At 38.9% G+C, this 13,023-nt stretch overlaps 1 protein-coding gene across 1 annotated transcript in view; it reads right to left on the bottom strand.

Annotated features, from left to right (window-relative positions):
• The window catches only part of RANBP3L (RAN binding protein 3 like), a 65,552-nt gene that overhangs the window by 44,434 nt on the left and 8,095 nt on the right, over window positions 1-13,023 (bottom strand). The window lies entirely within an intron of this gene.

Genomic DNA, 13,023 nt, shown 5'->3' with positions numbered 1-13,023 from the left:
GGAACACATCATAATGGGGGCTTGAGTCAATACCATTAGAGAAAGTCACTCATAATCCCCAGGGGCACCCCACAAATCCCAAGGGTAGGTATAAGGCCTGAATACTTACTACAAATGATGTGTCAAATTGTGACTATAAAAAAGTACAGATGCATGGGCAGGACTTTAAAAATATCAATTCAGATCAGTTCAGCAAATCATTAAGTACATAGGCTAAGCAGAGCATGGTCATATAGATATGGATGATCATGGCATGACAGTATCATAGGCTTAAAGCTACAAAGGAATTCAAAGGTGATCTATCTCCCTCATTTTATAAATGAGGAAACCAAGGCCCAGAGAAGCTAAGTGACTTATCCATGGTTACACAGCAAGTGTTCAAGTCAGGATTCTCACCCAGATCTTCTTCACATAAATCTAGTTCTCTATCTGCTATGCCATATGCCCTTTCTGGTCTCTTCTTTCCTCAGTCTTTCTTTCCTCCTTCCCCCTTCTTTTCTCTCTGCACAGAATCATAGATTTGGGTCAGAAGGGAAGTTATCTAATGCAACCTCCTCATTTTTACAAATTAAGAAACTGACATGCAGAAGGTAGATGGACTTACTGAAGGTTAGAGATATACTAGAAGGCAGAACCTGGAGCGGAGAATATTGAGAGGTCTCAGTTCCTAAATATTCTCTCTCCTTTCTTTTCCTTTCCTTTTAATAACAATTACCATTTCTATAGCATTTACAAATCTGCAAAGTATTTTACATAATTATCTCAGTCAAACCCCATGATAGCCCTTGGAGGTAGCTCCAGGTTTATTATCCCCACTTTACAGATGAGAAAACAGAGTTGGAGAAGTCACTTGCTCATTGTCACACACAAGTAATCATGAGAAGCAATATTTCAATTCAGGTTCAGCCTTCCAGCTTCCAAGTCTTGTATTCTAGTCAACATTTCCTAGTAGATATATTTCATAGTTTTCTCATTAACTGAGACTCAGAGAAGTGACTTGCCCAAGGTCACATAATGAGAAGCAGAGGTTAGATTCAATTTAGGTCTTCTTACTCCAGAATTAGGGCTCTTTCTATGACATCACCCTCTCACATATAGAATATTTGCATAACTCTAAACAAGAAATCTCTAATAGGACAGCCTATCCTAATATTTATGCTAATTTCTGACAAAATCAGAAATTCAACTAAGACAATAGTGTCGGGGGCAGCTAGGTGGCTCAGTGGATAAAACACTGGCCCTGGATTCAGGAGGACCTGAGTTCAAATCCGAACTCTGATTCTTGACACTAGCTGTGTGACCCTTGGCAAGTCATTTAACCCTCATTGCCCTGTCCCCCCCCAAAAAAAAAAAGACAGTAGTGTCAAACCTCTATGTAGGTCACAGTAAGTATGGCTGTGGCCATGATCATTGGCTAAGAGCAGACACTGGGCTAAAAAAAGCTTTCTTTGTTTGTTTGTTTTGTGAAAATCTGTCCTTAGGGTTTCTCAAATCCTACCTCTTTCTAGAAGTCATTTAGGACCATTTTTGTCTTAGAGCATTAAGGTGAACCTTCAATTATCCTCTGTCTTCTGTTGACATTTCTTGAGTGTTAATGTAAACTCCTTGAGGGCAGGCATCATCTTTTCTCTCTCTCCATAGAATCAGGCATATGGACTAAATGTTCCATAATTATCTATTCATTGATTGACTCAGTACCCTTTAGAACTGGGCAAGAGTCCCTTGTTCTAAAGGCAAAGGTCATGTGCTAAAGGGTCTAAGATCAACCAGAATAAAATGGGGGCATATCCCTTTCTTCCAATGACTGTAAATAATGGGATTTCTCTCCTTCTGTTGGCATTCAAAGTTCTTTGCAATCTGTTCCCTCTTATCTTTTCAGTCTTCTTATACCTTACTCCTCCTCTCTTTATCCCCCATGATCTGGGATCTAGTAACATTGACCTCCTTGCTATTCCTCACACAGGACACCTCCCAACTCTGCATGTTCACTACACTGTCGCCTAGGAACACTCTTACTCCTCACTTCTTCATCCTGGCTTCCTTTAAGTATCACCTAAAATCCCACTTTGTACAAAAAGCCTTTCTAGACCCCTTAACACTAGTGTCTTCCCTCTAGTGACTATCACCAATTTATCCATTATTTATCTTTTTTGTTCCTAGTCATTAACCACTTGTTTCTCTCATTAGACTATGAGCTCCTTGAGAGAAGGGACTGTCTTTTGCTTTTCTTTGTGCCTCTAGTGCTTAGCACAGTGCCTGACTGTAATGAATGGAGTGATGCTACCTGCCGGAGAGTTACTGTAGAAAAGCTCTGCCATGAGGAGAAGACGTCTGAGGGCAAGTCATGTGATCAGGTCCTTGGTGTCAGGAAGTAATGTTTGTTTGTGGGTACCGTCTATCAAAGCTACCAGTCAATTAGCTTGGAGCTGCGTGTGTGTGTGTGTGTGTGTGTGTGTGTGTGTGTGTGTGTGTGTGTGTGTGTGTGGATGGGGGATGTTCCCAGTTTCACAGGAGGCTTCTGGGAGGAAGGAGGAAGCGTTGGGTCCTTTTTGTTCCTGACCTCGCTATGGCAGGGCAGATGATGGGGTCTCTTAGAAATAATTAGATTTTTACCTTTCTCTCTGATCCTAATGTTCTTTAATAAATACTTAAACACTTAAATACTCTTACTAAAGCTTATAATTTATTGGCGACCATTCATTAGATATTTTAGACAGTATAGTTAGAATTTTAGCCCCCTCCATGACACATAGTAGATACTTAATAAATCCAAATTGCCTGACAACCACACCTTCCCTTCAGCAATAATACTTCTGGAAGTGAGCTGCTTCTTTCACTATTCAAGCTCCCATTTTCTACTTTTCTGAGCCAGTTTATCCAATTCTCAAGGCAGTTTTAATCTAACTTGCACAGGGCCCATTAGCAGGATCTACACAGGTTTCATTGGGGAAAAATCCTCCTATCACACAATTATCTTTCTCCACTTCCCTTGAAAAAATACTTAGCGAAGAGCCTGGCACATAATGGGTGCTATATTATTGCTAGCTGCTGCTATTACTATGGTTGAGGGCATCACCATTCTTGTAGTCATCCAGGTTCACAACCTCAATATCATTCTCAACTTTTCACCTTCTCTCATTCCACATATTCAGTTAGTCACCAAAAACCTGTCTTCCCTACCTACACAATATCTCTAGTATCTAACTCCTTATCTGTGTTCACACAATCACTACCCTAGATTTTACTCTGACCTAGACTTTTTTTTAAAAAAGCTTCCCTATTGGGTAGCAAGGTGGTACAGTGGATAGAGCACCAGCCCTGGAGTCAGGAGGACCAGAGTTCAAGTCCAGCCTCAGACACTTGACACTTACTAGCTGTGTGACCCTGGGCAAGTCACTTAACCTCAATTACCTCAGCAAAAAAGAAAAAGAAAAAAGCTTCCCTATTGGTCTTCCTGATTTAAGAGTCTTCTTTCTCTGATCCATCCTTCAGATAGCTGCAAAAACTATTTTCTATAAATTGCAAATCAGACCATGTATCTCCCTTACACACAACTACAGTAGCTATCTTTTCCAATTCTGCCTCTCACCCATATTGGCTGTGTGACCCTGGGCAAGTCACTTAACCTTGTAGTCCCCTAGAGGCAATTCTCTAAGACAATAAATGGCAGAGAAGGTGCCTATCTGCATTGGTAGAAGGAACCCGCTTACTTGGGATTTTCCTCTATGAATGAAATCATAGGATTAGGACCTCTCTCTATCTTTTCCTTTTTTAATTTCTATTTTTTTTAATATAATGTGCAAAATTATGAGTGGAGCAGTAGAAAAAGAGCCAGCATTCATACACCTCTTGAAGGTTTGCAAAATGCTTTACAAACATTATCTTCTTTTGTCCTTATAACCCTGGGAGGTGGGTACTATTATTGTCACCCTCATTTTACTGCTGAGGAAACTGAGGCAGACAGAACTTAAGTGACTTTCCTGGGGTCACACAGCTAATAAGTGTCTGAGGTAATATTTGAACTCAGGTCTTTCCAACTCCAGGTTCAGCAAGCAGCCTGTCACTGTGTAATCTAATTGCCTCTCCACACTTCTAAGAGAAATAAATTCTTTGAGATCAGGAAGTATATAGCATACTGCCAGGCATATAATAGGCACTCTATACATGCTTGCTGAATTGAACGTTTGATTTTTATTTCTTCAAAACAATTATAATCCTCCATCCTTTTCTTGATTTAATATATATATATATATATATACATACATACATATGTGTGTGAAGATACAAATATATACACATATATGAGAAAACTTCTGAGAGTCCCTTGGACAGCAAGGTGATCAAATCAGTCAATACTTAAAAAAATTAATTCAGACTATTCATGGCAAGGTCAAATATTGAAGCTGAAGCTTAAATACTTTTGCCACATCATGAGAAGACAGACTCATTGAAAAAGACCCTGATGTGGGGAAAGATTGAAGACAAAAGGAAAAGGGCAGCAGAGGATGAGATGGATAGATAGATGGATAGATGGACAGATGGATAGATGGATAGAGTCATGGAAAAAACAAACATGAACCTGGAAAGACAGAGATACTGGAGGATAGATGGGTCTGGTGTGTTATGGTCCATGGGATCATGTAGAGTCAGACATGACTGAACGACTGAACAACAAAACAACAAAAATTTATATGTATGTGTATGTATGTACATTTTTATATGTTTTAAATACATTATCATACTTGTTATATATACTTATGTGCATATGATACATATATATTATGCAATAATATATGAATACTTGTCTATGTTTCCTTTCATTTGATTTGAGGAAGAAAAAAAAAAGGAAAGAGTGCTAGGCACGGTAACAAGAGCTAATGATGAGATAACCTGGGTATTTTTAGGGTTTGTTCTAAAGAGCAGTAAGTGAGATATGTAAAAACTAGGGAAATCTCAAAGGGAGGCATTCATGCGTTATGATAAATCTTGTCTTACAGGAATCTACTTTAATACACTTTGCTGTTCACTAGAATACATGAGCTTTGACTAGAATTAACAGTGCCACAAGGAATAATGGTGGCACAGTCATCTGGTAGGGTAAGAGAAGACATTAAAGTAGGGGCCTCATAAAAGAAGGGATCAGAACTGAGGAAACAAAAGTAAGTACAGCATTGGGAGAAGCATGTCTCCCATGACTGAGGTGGTGGGAAGAGGGAGTCTGATTTTGGTCTGTGAGGGAATTAATGGCTTTGCCGTTCAAGTGTATTTCTCACATGCACAGAAAGGGGAGACTGCTTTCTTCACATAGTTTTGAAGTCAAGGAAACAGAAGGTCTAAAAGGCAACACTGTAAGGATCAAATTTTCCCAAAAGATCTTGCTTTCTCAATTTCCTTTAATTCAATGACTTTAGCTTTAAAAAAAGTAGATCCATATAAATCTCATTGTACATTTTTTTTTTTTGGAAGAGAAATTCCTCGCAACCTCTTCCAAAATGACCTATCCCTTATAATCTGGAAAGTTGCCTCCTCGGGCAAACTAAAAGAAACATACTAGTTTATATAAAAACCATTTCATGAGCTTGGAATATGATGCTGGAAAATGTGAAACTATAAACGTCTATTTTATTTGAAGAGTTTCTAAAGTAATAATATTTTTTAAAAGTTCTGGTGCTCTCTGCTTGGGGATGAGGCACCAGGGAACCAGCACCATGCCTTTTCTCAGTACGATGTCAAACACATTAAGAAGCCAGACAAAACTCTTCATACTCTTTTCAAAAAAATGAAAAAGGAGAGAAATGAAAATTTGCATGTCAAACTTTCAAATATATTTCCAGAAAGAGCAAGTTGTAATGCTTGGAGGTGGAGGGGTGGGAGGGTAGGAGGGAGTGGGGGGGGTGGAGCAGGGAGGGAAGGGAGAAGGAGGCTCTATACTGAGTTCATGAAGTAACCACAAGCATGAGGTATTCTCTACCTCAAGTTCATAACCATATATGGAGGAGCTATGGAAATGTGCAAATAGGATGGCATAAATCACAAATTAGCAACCAGCCTATAAAATATTTCCATACAGAAATAGCTCACAGTAAGTCCCACAGAGTAACATTCTTTAAGGTGACAAGACGTTCTTGGTAATGTTTTTATGCAAGGCTGTATACTAGCTTAAAGACGTCATTCCTAAAAGCCCCCACATAACTAGGAGCCCAGTAAGTAAAGAGGCCATTTGTTGAGGGCAGTTTACAGAGGTGGTTTCCAGGCCAGCTCATAAAGGACTATAGTGCAACTTCAGACCCGGGAGCTGGGCCATCTGAGGAAACTATTGCAATGACCTTGGAGATATATGCCATGTTTATTTTCCTGCCTCAGATGTACTATTGGGTGTACTATTCGATTCAATAAACATTTATTATGCGTCTACTATGTGCAACAGGATTAGCAGAACAGCAGATTAAGTTTGGAATGGAGGCCAAACCCTTCCTCTGACATCTACTGACTATATAGCTGTAGGCAAGTCACAACCTCTTGGCACTACCAGGCAAATTTCTCAGTCTATACATTGCAGAAAAGTGGCTGATGTGCATGTGTAGAGGAGGTGTCCTCATTAGGAATTCCCTACAGCAAAGAAGTCACAGGTCTGGACCAAAAAAAAACCTGTCAGGTATTGTCTTAGGCATAGAAAACACAAAATGAAAAATGGCAAAACCTTTCTCTTTAAGAGACATGATTCAATAGGGTAATATAAAACATATATTAAAAAAGTGAAAGGTAGAATGGGTCAGGGCAAAAGAGAAACCCTCCCAAAGTTCAATAAGGAAATTTAAAGAATAGGACCTTTCATGGGGAGCCAGGAAAGAGAGTACAAGGAGAACTTTGTGGAGGTGGTATTTAAACTGAGCCTTAAAAGAAGAAAAGAGTTTCAACTGGCAGAGATGAGGAAGGTGGCTATACCAGTCATTAGAGATAGTCTGGATGATGATGGGAGAATTCACGATGTGATCTGGAAGAGCGAGTAGTTCAGTCTCAACTGGACTGTAGAGTATTGAAGGAGAGTAGTTTATAATAAGGCTGGAAAGGAAGGTTGTTGTGAGAATGGAGAAGCCTACCTTCTTATATACTCCTGGGGGAACCCCTAGCTCCCTTCAAAGCTCAGCTCAAGTGCCTTTTTCAGAGGCCTTTCCCGATTCTTCCAATTGTTAGTGTCCTAGTCCCAGTGCTATAGCTGTCCTATATCTCTCCTCCCTTTTATGACTGAACTCCTTGAGAAAGCTGTCTACAACCAGTACTCCTCTTCCTTTCTTCTCATTTTGTTCTTAACTCTACCGCTTAGCTTCCGGCCTCATCTTTCAAATGAAACTGCTCTAAGGTTACCTACAATCTCTTAATTGTCAGATCTAACGATCATCTTCTCAAACCTCCTACTCCTTGACCTTTCTGCAGTCTTATACAGAGTTGATCACCCTCTTCTTGATTTTCTTTTCTCTGTAGGTTTTGTTTTTTTTTTTTTGTGATATTGCCGTCTGCTGGTTTACTTATCTGTCTAAACACTTCTCAATCTCCTTTGCTGATTCTCCAGTCAAATTGTCTGCTTGGGGCATCTTACAAGTCTTTGTCTTTGGCCTTCTTCTCTCATCCTTCTACTGTATTTCATTTGGTGATCTTATCGGATCCCATGGATTTAATTATCTCTATGCTGATGATTTTTTGGATCTGCTTATTCAGCCCTACTTCTTTCCTAACCTCCGGTCTCTCATCTCCAATTCTTAACAGGGCATCTAAAACTGGATTTCCCATAGCCATCTTAAGTTAACTATATCTAAAATAAAACTTATTTTTCCTCCTAATCCTTCTTGAAGTAATGTGTGGATGGTTATAGATGCTGATAGCCATGATCAAATGAAATAATGTATGTAAATTGCTTTGCAAACTTTAAATTGGTGTGCAAACATGGCCTATAATTTGTTATGCTGGCTTCGTATTACTTATGCTGTCAATCATCAAAGCAAATATTTTATCCCTCTGTAGGTCTTTTGTAGGATTTCACATCATTTACAATCAATAGGCACTGAAATATATCCATTTTCTCCTTTTTCTGAGTCTCTGGAGAAAAGCTGATTGAGCTATTATCACAAAATCTAATTTTTTTTCCCCTTTGCACGTCTACTTGTCTGCAAATATTGCATGGCTTCATCTACCTTCCTTTTGCAGATTCTATTACACTTTCATATTTTGCCTTTGCAGAAGGCTTGCTCAAAGTGTGTCTACTGGGCGAACTGTGAGGAGTCTCAGTGATTTAATATCCTAATACTTTGAATTTTCAGTTTTAGATTTTAAATATATACTTCAGCATTTCAGGAGACTATATTGCTCTTTCAAGAGCTTAGTCATCATTTCGCCTATGTCTAAATGTCACTTTGTCTATAAAAAAGAAATCGAAAGTCTTTTGTATACACTTACTTGGAATATTTGGCTACCTGAGGATGGTGACTGAGCAGTCCTTTAAGATGCTACTGATGTGGCAGAAACCCAGCAGGTGGAGGACATCTGGATCAAGAATGCTTAATAGAAACACTTGAGCTTTCTTTATCAGAGCCTCATTTAAAATGTCTGCTACTCTCCAATTCAGTCTAATGAGTATCAACTATGTGCCAGGTACTGTGCTTAATGCTAGGATTTTTTAAAAGAAACATAAGTTAAAACTCTTACCTTTAAATAAGAAATATAGTTTTTAAACCAGTTTCTCTTTTCCTTCCAATTCTCAAAATTTCAAATTAGTTCTTACTCTTCTCTATCCTGGAGCTTCTGAAGAGGTAGCTGCAACATAGTCCTCATTTCCCACTTCTCCTGGGATAAATGAATGGTACTGCCAGTGAGAATGAGTCCTCTGAAGTCGAATGAGTTACTACCCATGAAGCCTTGGGCAAGTAACTTCACCTCTACGGGCCTCAATTTCTTGTGTTGTAAAAATAGGGGGTCCAAATAAATGTCCTTTGTGGTCCCTTCTAGTTCTAAGCCAGGGGTTTTTAACCTGTGTTTCTGCGAACTAGTTTCAATTTTTAAAAATCTTTTTCAATATAATTGGTTTCTTTTGTAATCTTAAGTATTTTATTTTATTCTATACATTTAAAATGATTGTTCTGAGAAGGGTTCCCTAGACTTCTCCAGACTTCCAAAGGGGTCCACACACAAAGAAAAAAGTTAAGAACACCTGCTCTAAACTTATTATCATGTCTACTTAGAAGAAAACAAACTAGACTGAAAGATAACTACCTGGAAGAAATTCCTATCAGAGAAGATAATCAGTCCTCTCTGAAGTCAAAAATATATCTTGTTTTTCTATTTGAAAGTACTACTCATCCTCTGGGATCAGGAACTGAAATGATATGGTACTGCAGATATTTCCTAAATATTTGAATCTTATATTTTTAAAGAAATCATTTTGAGGGAAGAATGTCTTTAGATATATGGGTGGCTATGTGGACAAATTCTTTTCCAGTTTTCCAAGGGCCTTTTTTAGGGGGAGGGGAGTAGAACTCTTGGGAAAAATTGAAGTATTTCTTTCCCCCACAAAAGATCTTTTCTTCCCTTCCTTCTTCCTATTTCTTTACTTCTCTTTTTATTAACCCATACAGTAAAATGGCAGGTTGGTATAAAAAAAATAATTGGAGGTTCAGTAATTGTAGGGGGTAAACTTCTGTAGTTGATTTTTTTTCTCTCCTTTTATTTGTTCCCTCTCTCTTCCACTCTGTACCTGCTTCTCCCACTATATCCCCAAGCTTGCCTCTCCTCTACTTGCATATAACAGTCTTTTTTTTTTTTAATCTTGGTCTGTTTTTTACTTATGTATCTGGTTATGTTTGTGTTTAAGATCAAACAGTGCTCATCTCCATTAATTGCATAATTAGGACATAAACCTGAAATTACTTAGTTCTTCCCCTCTTGTGAGTGCTATTTTTTATGACAAATGCTATTCCACATAGTTCTTAGCACAATGTTTATTACCTGCAGATTTGCTTTGAGGAAACTCAGTTACCTCATCTGTAAAATAAGATGGGAGTGGTCGGTACATTAAATCAGTAGTGTCAAACTCAAATAGAAAAAAGGGCCATCAACCCCCAAAAAAGGATTGCTGCTACCAAATATTGACTTGAACATATTAACATTTTGTATGTTCTATTATATTTTTCTTTATTTTGCTAAATATTTTCCAATTACATTTTAATCTGGTTGGGTATACTTGGAAGTGTTCCAGGCAACCATTGGGCTGCATGTTTGACACTTCTGGATTCAGTGGTCTCAAAATACACTTGGAATCATAGATTATTAGAGCTGGAAGGAACCTTAGAAATCACCTACTACGAGACCTTAATTTTTCAGATAAGGAAATTGAAGCACAAAAATGTTTTAAGTGAATTGCACAAGCCCATATAGGTGTTAAATAACAGAAATGGGATTTAGACTCAGGGCCCCTACCTTCAAATCTTGCACTGTCTCAAGAGACCATGATGCTAATAATTCAAGGATCTGAGATTTTATCAGTGCAAGTGTTGCTTGTACAAGCACAGACTTCAAGCCCTTCATGACTTATTAGACTGTCTTTATTGAAGAATTCACCTCTCTCTGGCCATCCTGGAGAGGATCCAACTAAACTTAGGCTGATCCAGGGACAACAGACATAGAATTGACATCACTGGGCATGCCTTTCCATTCCGGCAAGGACTTCACAAAGCTTATATACTACTGGCTTAGTCTTAGCCATCCCAGGGTCACTGCCACATCCCCATGAGACATCTGTTTGGGACTTAGGTGGAGTTCATGATATGACTGAAGTGTAATTATTGGAATGACGCCACCTACTGGAGACTTGCTGTGGGAAAGCTCCACCATGAGGAAAATGCCTCAGAGGCATTGTGGCTTTTCCTTGGTGTCAGGAAATGACGTTTGCTCATGGGTGCTGTCTATCAAGGCTACCAGCCAATCAACTTGAGGAGCCTCCTATGGTCTGGGAGGAGACAGGAAGGAGGAAAGGGAGCCTGCGCAGAGAGCGCTGGGGCTTTTTGGCTTCCTGACTTGATGGTGGTGGCGGCAGAGGACTTCACAGGAAATTTGAGGAAAGATAGGAATGCCAGGCTGTTAGAATTCTGTTCTCAATCTTTTTCTTTCTATTTTCCAATAAACCCTTAAAAACCTAAACTCGTTTTATCAGTGATTTTTAGTCAGTTTCCCCCAAACTGGGGGAACACATTAGAATCCACATTTAGAATCTTAAATTACACAGAAGCAAGTTTCAAATAATGATTGAACTCAAACTTATGAATCTAAGACTTAGGAACATATTTTAAGCTATCAAAAGGCAATTTTGTATAGTACATAGACGACTCACCGCAGCGTCAGGAAGAGCTGGATTCTAATACTGCTACTGACACATACTAGCTGTATGACCTTGGGCAAATCACAACTTTTCACTAACCCGGGCAACTCTCTAAGATAATAAATTGCAAAGGAGGCATTAGTCTCATTGGTTGAAGAATTTCCTCATTAGAAGTTCCCTATACCAATGAAGTCACTTGTGTAGAAAAAAAAAAAAGTTGGGGGTGGGGTGGAGAGTGCTCAAAGAGGTCAAAAAAATTTTATCTGTAATCTAACAGACTGACTTTTTATTTGCATGTTTTTAGATTTGTAGATTGGGTTTCCTTTCTCTACAAGATCTTTTAAACTAGAGATTCTTAACCTCTTTTGTGTGTCATGGACTCTCTTGGCAGGCAGGTAAAAACTCTAGATTCTCTCAGAATCATGGGTTTTTTGTTTGTTTGTTTGTTTGTTTTTTGTTTTAGGGCTATGGGGGTTAAGTGACTTGCCCAGGGTCACACAGCTAGTAAGTGTCAAGTGTCTGAGGCTGGATTTGAACTCAGGTACTCCTGAATCCAGGGCCGGTGCTTTATCCACTGTGCCACCTAGCTGCCCCTAGAATCATGTTTTTTTAAATGCACAAAATGAAATTCATAGAAATACAAAGGAAAGCAATTAAATTCAAATAAAATTATCAACCAAACCAGGAACTTCAGACCCCACGTAATAACTCCTTTATGTAAACACTTTCTTGTTTCATCTCCCCAACAAAACTCTTACTCCCAGTATCTACATTCAAGCAAATAGGAATGTCTTTCCAAGAGCAACTTTGTTTTCAGCTCATTTGTTTTCCGTTAATAGCAACAATACAAGGATATTTTAACCAACAAATTCCTTGGCAATGAAAGCTTCTTTATGACAAAATTGGCTGTGTTATTAAACAAACTTTTCATCAATCATATGAAGATGAGTTGGCAACCATTGTCTGGCTCAACCACAACATTCCTATTGAGATGCAGCAAAAATATCTCCCTATGATTTCTGTTTGTAAACTGTTGGTGGCCAACAGGGCCACATATAGGTAAAATAGTGGAATGAGTGAAGATTAGTTCTTCAGGGTTCCCAGATTCCCATTTCTGTGATTTTAAAAATCATATGTTCTCTATTCCCTTCTTCTCTCAAATCATATTTCTTCTCAATTGCATTTCACGGGCTCATTGCCCTGTTGTTTTCTAACAAAATTGTCCATACCATGCAAACAGGAAAGGTTCTGATTTCAGTCCCTGAGACTGGTCATACAGGAGGGTCAGAGGTCTTTCCCTGCTACATGGCCCTCTGTTCCTCTGGGGAGATAGGGAAAGAGTTGGCTTAGACACAAGCCCTCCTTACAGTTGAGTGTGGAGCCTTGGTCCTGCCAGAATTTCCTGCTTCTGGAGGATCTAGATCTCTTTTTATTTTTACCATAGAAATATCTCCTGACTCTCTCCTACCAGTTCCTATTAAGAAGAGGTAAGGATTCTTCCTTCCTAAGTTAAATCAACAAACATTTATTAGGCACTGTAACGATTGGAATGACGCCACCTGCTGGAGACTTACTGTAGAAGAGTTCCACCCATGAAGCGAAGGTCTTTGAGGGCAAGACCAGGAGTCTTTTCTTTGGCGTCAGAAAGTGACATGGGC

Source organism: Dromiciops gliroides, chromosome 1 (genome assembly GCF_019393635.1).
Source record: "Dromiciops gliroides isolate mDroGli1 chromosome 1, mDroGli1.pri, whole genome shotgun sequence".
NCBI lineage: Eukaryota > Metazoa > Chordata > Mammalia > Microbiotheria > Microbiotheriidae > Dromiciops > Dromiciops gliroides.
Note: the sequence above shows the minus strand (reverse complement) of the source record. Positions and strands in the feature narration are given on the sequence as shown.